Genomic DNA, 6,975 nt, shown 5'->3' with positions numbered 1-6,975 from the left:
AACAAAGAAAGAAAAAGAAAAAGAACATCTTGACCAGATAATATAAGGTTGTGAAGGTTTTGAACCATGAAGGACTAATATAAAAAATAGAATCATGGTCAAACAAATTTTGTATGAAACTGATTATTCGTCAAGTTTCTTATTAAATAAATCCGTGTTTGGATTACATTAGTTCGTTCTAATACAGAGATTAGCACGTAGGATTAACAAACTTTGAGCTCAGAATAAACAAGCCTATTAAAACTATCTACCGAGTAGAATAATTTCCTAAGCCTTACAGGTAAAACATTTGTGTATGTATGTATATATGTATGTATGTGTGTGTGTGTTTAATGAACGAAGGCATAAACCATATTGAGCAGCCGAAAAACTTAAACCATATTGAGCAGCCGAAAAACTTACCAAGCCTTTCAAATTGGAATGTGTCGCCTACAACAGCCTTCCCAAGTTCTGGTACAGCATATGCACTTGGGAAAACAACTTCAGCAAGCCAATCATCAAGTTCAGCGGGGTTCTGATATGGCAATAAGCAGCAATTCGGAAACAAATTGCACCACATGAATAGAATACGCACAAAATGCATGAGAGAAGCTATATGAGCATTCAAACCTCTGAAAGGAATAGATTCTCAAACAATCTAACTTCCAATGAAGAACCCCCTGAATATAAAATACACAGGAAACTTGATTATTGAACTCCAACTTTTCTACCGTATCCTTGACCTCCATGTGATTAGTGAGGTGCCATCTGAAAATGTCTAGAAGTTATGAACATAAGAACACTGTGTTAACAGATGGTTTCAGGCGTCAATTAGAAAATAGAATCATGTAGACCATTCTTTTTTTAAGGTTTTCATTTGTGATAATGGCTTTCTATGCAATTTTCCTTCAGAATAACTTCACTTTTTGGGCTAGTGTGAGGTTTATGATTTCTATCTTTTCCTCTATATCCATAATCAAAGAATTTGTAGAGGAGACCTCATCGGCACTACGAGTCATTTGAACGAGTTTGCTTCTTGGATCAGCACCATTGGAGGTAAGGTCAAGGATTAATTCGACCACTTCTATAGGTTTGCTATCCTTTAGATTCTTACAGAGCGGTAGTTCCCAGAATTTGTTGTCATCTTTCTCTATTTCTTTGACCATGGTCGTCTTGCAATGCAAGAACCTATACAAAAGAGGATAATACATGTTAGCATAGTGTTGTCAATCCAAGGGTCGATCTAGAAAGACATGTTTCCTCACCCACCTTATGGCGAACGCAGTTGCTGAAGAGGTTTTGGTGTTTTCTTATAAACTTCCAAGGCCCCTTAGTAGGAGGTGGGGGACCAATTTGTACATAATGTAGGAGAACATTTAGCCTTTATAAGATTCCTCCCCAAGGTAATACCTCCAACTCCATTTGGCAAGGAATGCTCTGATTTTCTGGCCAAAGTCTCCCTTGTCTGACAAGAGGTTGATGGTATTCCATTGGACAAGATTAATAATCTATTACAGGATTCACCACGGGTCTAACAAAGGGCCTTGGATTTCCATCTTCAAGGCATGCAATACAGCTGACAACTGGAATCAAATCAAGCTTGGCAGGGGTGACAAGATCCAATTATGGGAGGATAAGTGGATTAACGAACGGGCCCTTAAATCATCTTAATGGATCTCTTAACAGAGAGAGCTGGTTTTCAGTCAATTCATTAAACTCCAAAATTTTGTGATCATCGAGCTCCCATTGACATCACTCTGTTAATAGCAATTTGGGGGACTAGACTGCCTAAAAGTGGAAGTCTTCCTTTGGGTTTTTCATTATTGCAAGGATGATCGTTTGTGTCATGGTTCCATTAGGAGGTATCCAGAAATTCTCAATTTAGTCTTGACTACTTTAACTCAGAGGTATAAGTTACCCTCTATTTGAGCCTTATAACTATTTAAAATAGGTCAAAAGAAGAGTTCTACTTCTTCACCCACACAAACACCTTATACCTCCACTTACGAGAGACCCATAACACGATCACAGATTTGGGCCGGTAACAAATCTCCATTCAAAGAACCAATCAAGGGAGATCTGAAGGGTTCCCAACCTTTGACATCATCATCCAAAGGAGGTACAATGTTCCTTTGCCGCCTGAACTTTGCACCTTTGTGACTTCAAGGAAACTACCCCTCTTATTCTTTATTCTATGCAACCAGATGAATCTCCCATGACATACTGGTTTCCTGAAAACTCTTAGAGAACGAGGGGCTAAGAGCAAATCCTCAAGGATGTCGACAGGCCAAAACGCTACTATTTCTTCGACAGTAACTTTAAAGAATCTCCTAATGTGCTTTTCTTTGATTTTGGTATATTCCCCATGTTTTTCATTGTCAAACCAACATGAAAATGCCCTGTTTTCTATTTTCACCATCTTCTTTTCCATTGTCAAGTCTTCACCTCGAAAAATGGATACCAATTGTTGCTTGGCTGATTACAGAAGCAAGTTCATTTCAAGTAAAATCTAATAACTCAGTGCTCAGTCCACTCAATAATTATGTCATTTTGTAAGGCATTCTACCAATAAGTAATATTCTCTTGCATGTCTCGCTTCATTCTAAGAGTCGCTTTGCCTTCCTCAATCAGACCTTGCTTCATTTCGTCAAATAATTTTAATGACTCAGCTACAGGCCTATCCCTCCAGGGACTATTCATCTTCTTCTCTCTATACTCCTTTATTTCTTCAGGAGTCTAAAACCAATAATTGAAAATGTACTTTGTGTCAAACAGATGTCAAAGTTAACATCGATCATAAAAACGACCAGCTCTATTAATCAAACTGTGATGTTGATACACAATGGTCAGAAATTGTAGAACCCAGACAAGATTTAGGATAGAAGAATAATAAACATAGTTACAAATTACAATTACAAAAGATAACAGAGATTATTAGAAAATTCCAGAAGAGAAACTTAACCTCAAATAACAGCCTCCACCTCGCTCTTTTGCCAGACCAAAATCCACAAACATTGCCTGATCGATCATAATGTTAATAACAAATAGAGGTAAGTTTATCGTCAAATACTGAAGACAGCAGTTGAAAAAAAATACAAGATAATAGCAGATAACTACCTTCGCATGATCAATATGTAGATATCCATTTGGCTCCGGTGGAAAGCGAGTCAAAACTCTTCCTCCTGTTGCTTTTAGGTGTTTCTGAAGCAGCTCCTTGGTGTTGCAACATCTTAGAATAGTTCCGTTACTGAAAAATACTTCAGCATGAACCTTTCATTTTATAAAGAAAGAAATTTGTGTTAAAGATTCTATTATTGACAGGAAATCCTTCACAACTACTATTTACTAACTCAGTTCATGCAAATCTCTTTGCTATGGAGAGAAAGAGAGAGAGAGAGAGAGAGAGAGAGAGAGAGAGAGAGAGAGAGAGAGAGAGAGAGAGAGAGAGAGAGAATAGCTGATAGAAAAATATTAAGAAGAAAAAGACACATAGTCCATAATAGGAAACTAAGAATCTTTTAGGAATTTATTTTACCTTGTAATTATCCTCTGGCTGAGGGAATATAGAATAAGGGTTAAGCTCTTCCTCAGAAGGCTGTTCTGGTGAAACAATGGCAACAGGTTTATCCTGCGCCAGAATTGTTACAGAAATAAGGTACAAAAAGTAGTCATTACTCGAACAGATACAGGAACTACTCAGTATGGAAGATATGCTCACGTCTACTTTAGCAGGCTTCTCTTTTTTCTTTTTTTCTGTCTTTTCATTATCTGCTGCAGTTCTCTCACCAAGTAATTCATATAATTTGGAATCAATAAATTTCTGTAGGCATCAAGTACACCGACAGAGGAAAAACAATGTTAGAATAATAGGCCAAAGAAAAAAAAAAGAACAAAATGGCCCAATGTATTATTATAAACTCCTAAAACAGGGTTCTCATAATGTAGAAGCACCTTTACAATCTTTGGATCAGCCCAAGGATGCTTCTTCCGTACCTGACCAAACAAGTCACCCACTACAACCAAAAGAAATAAGTAAATATGGTTGAACTAGCTTGAATAAATTTTGTAAATAAATACTATATATGTGCAATGCAATGGAACTTTCTATCATAATAAAACAGACATCAAAAGGCACGCGATCACACACTGCAGCAGAGTACAGAGACCACCCAAAATAACCTACGTGCAATTTTGCTCCTAGAATACGTTTCTTTGTCCCGGACCCTTGCCTTTCATCCCAAATGCAAATGCGGTCTCTCTCTGATACAAGAGAGAGAGCAAAAAAGATGGAAGTTCGATATCTTACATTGATGGAAGTCTCCTCTAGAGGAGCTAGACCTATGCTAGCATATGCCTTCTGATAATAAGCAACAGACATAAATATGATAATAAATACATAAATAATAAGAAAAGAGAAAAGGAAACCCTGAGATAAAACTAAATACACATATTCAGATTATGTAATCTATTTAAGCATCAAAGAACAGCTCTATGTGGTCAAGTTCAGAACAAATAAAAATCTACTTGATGTTAAATGCAACACTTAAGATAAGAAGAACGAGAACTGTGCACTACAGCAGAACAAAGCATTGAATCGGAACAAAATTATCATCAAAAGAAAATTTTGGTAAGCAATAATTTATAAAATGTTAACAACAATTCCTTGCAGAGACTAACTAACCAATCATAAATTGAATGATCCCAAACCTCAGAAAAGAAAAACACGCGAACACTAACAACAGGGAGAAGATAGAGGAATGCACCCAAAATAAAGATAGGTTGAACAACTTAATTAAATTCATCTCTCCCAATAGAAGACTAAATGACCAAATATACAGAAGATATAGCTATAGAAATAGTATTGATGAGAAGATCTCAGAGTTAACACACTTTGAAACGAAACTACAAGAAAGTACTAACCATTTGTCCAATAACGTTGCTCCAGAATTTCATTTTTATGTCCTTCAAAAAACCTCATTCACAGTCTGCTCAATTTCTGCAACTGAAACTTCGACACCTGCATGAACATATATATAATCAAGGTATCAACTTATAAAATAGAACAATGATAAAGAAACTGACAATACACTCCTAAAGAATAAAAGAATGCACTGCATTTTCAATCCGACTTAAGATACAAAGTAGAAACTGCTTGCATCAGATGCCATGTTATTCAACTAAAGCACAGAAATAAGGAACTAAACACTTGAAAAGTCCTAGATATGCCAAGCCGAATGACAAGTAATATTATCATACCAACACCACATGCATCTTCAGATTAATTTAACTTAATGTCTTCTTGGCCTGCGGTAGATAAAAATGAAAATGCGGCTTCCAATTGAGCTGCCATCTTTACCAGCAAAGTAACACAATATATTAAAGAATGGGATATTGTTGTAAGATTACAGTAATCCTGCAACTTCCCAAAAAAAAAAAAAGTTTAAGAAATGACACAGTAAGATGGTAATTCAAGGATAATCGAGGTGGTTGTTTCTTTAAGAAAACTTCATCTGGAAACCTTATTTGAGGTAATATATTGCAGCAATATTGGTCGATGAATAAGTGCATATGCTGGATACTTTGTGGCGACCTGAACAGAAATGCAAGGACAAGCTATTTAATACTTCAGAGAAAATTGTTGGCTTTAGAGGGAAATAAGAAAAAGAAAGTGAGGATTACGTATACTCCAAGAAAATCCATCCAGCTAATACTTCCCTCAATTAAACGAGTAAATAAGAACTCAGAAGCAGTAGGAAAATCTTACGGTATACAAGAGATTCCCGAAAGCCCTATCGCATCCATCAAGCACAGCAGCCTGAAAATGAAAGATGAAGGGCGATGAAAACAAAACTCTCATTAATTTTGGCGTGCAACCGATGCAGGTGAATTACATATGACCTCAAAGCTACATTACGTCAAATCAGGAGAACATATAGCAGAATTCTCAAGTTACAGAAAAAGCCAAAAAAATCCGTTGAACTGCACATTCGTATCGCCTTCCATCCTTTCCTTGTGATTATTTCACTTGTCTCCGCGCTTGATTCTCAAACAGAAACGAGCCAAGCGAGGAGAAGATAGCAAAAGCAGGATTGAGTAAATCACAACAACTAAGAGGGATGAGAGAAAATTGAGAATACCTCGTGAATAACGGCATTGAGGTTAGCCGTGACCTTATTGTTGGCAATGGTGTTTCGTCCAGTGCGTTCATCCAGTCCGATTCTGAGAAACTGCTCCAGCAACTTGTCCATGTCGAGATTCTCATTCTTCACCTGTAGAGAAGAACACAAATGCAGGGTGTGGGAATCGAGTGTGGAAGGAGGAGGAAGAAAGGCCTACCAAAACCAATGGGAATCAGAAGGAATCAGTGAGCTGCGGGGGTGGAAGATTCTGCCGTTGGATTCCAATTTTTGGACAGAGTTTTGTTTTGACCTAGTTAATAAAAATAAATGGAAAGTCAAATGACTTTCAATTAAATGTATATTTCTAATGTTATATTTAATATATCTAAGGTATTAAATATTTATTTGAATAATTCAAATTTTTCTTTCAACCGAATTAAAATTTAGTCTAATTATCTTGTGACATATTAATTTTCTCAATTAACATATATAAAGAGATTAAATATTATGGGTCAAATATTACACAAGTTTATTGTATAGGATGCTGTTGTGACCTCATTTTGAGACTTGCCAACTAAAAAGACAAAGACAAAAGTAAATAAAATAAAAGGAAAACAAAAATCAAAAATCAAAATCTGATCAAATTTAAATCAAATAAAGACAAACAACGCCACAATTGAAGGGGGAGGGGATTGTGAGATCCAACGTCGATTGAAGAGGGGAACAAGTGTCAGTGAGAACATTGAGTCCCAAATGAGGGTGGATAGTGAGATCCCACAACGGTTGTGGAGGAGAACGAAACATTCTTGATAAGGGTATTGAAACCTCCTCCCTAGCATACGCGTTTTATGGGGAGGAGAACGGAGGATGCTGGGCC

At 36.6% G+C, this 6,975-nt stretch overlaps 1 pseudogene; it reads right to left on the bottom strand.

Moving 5' to 3' along the window:
• Positions 1 to 52: 52 nt before the first annotated feature.
• Positions 53 to 6,402, bottom strand: LOC111781563 (annotated as a pseudogene).
• Between the last annotated feature and the right edge of the window lie 573 nt (positions 6,403 to 6,975).

The sequence above is a fragment of the Cucurbita pepo genome, chromosome LG01, assembly GCF_002806865.2.
Source record: "Cucurbita pepo subsp. pepo cultivar mu-cu-16 chromosome LG01, ASM280686v2, whole genome shotgun sequence".
Classification (NCBI taxonomy): Eukaryota; Viridiplantae; Streptophyta; class Magnoliopsida; order Cucurbitales; family Cucurbitaceae; genus Cucurbita; species Cucurbita pepo.
This window is presented reverse-complemented; position numbering and strand designations above follow the sequence as displayed.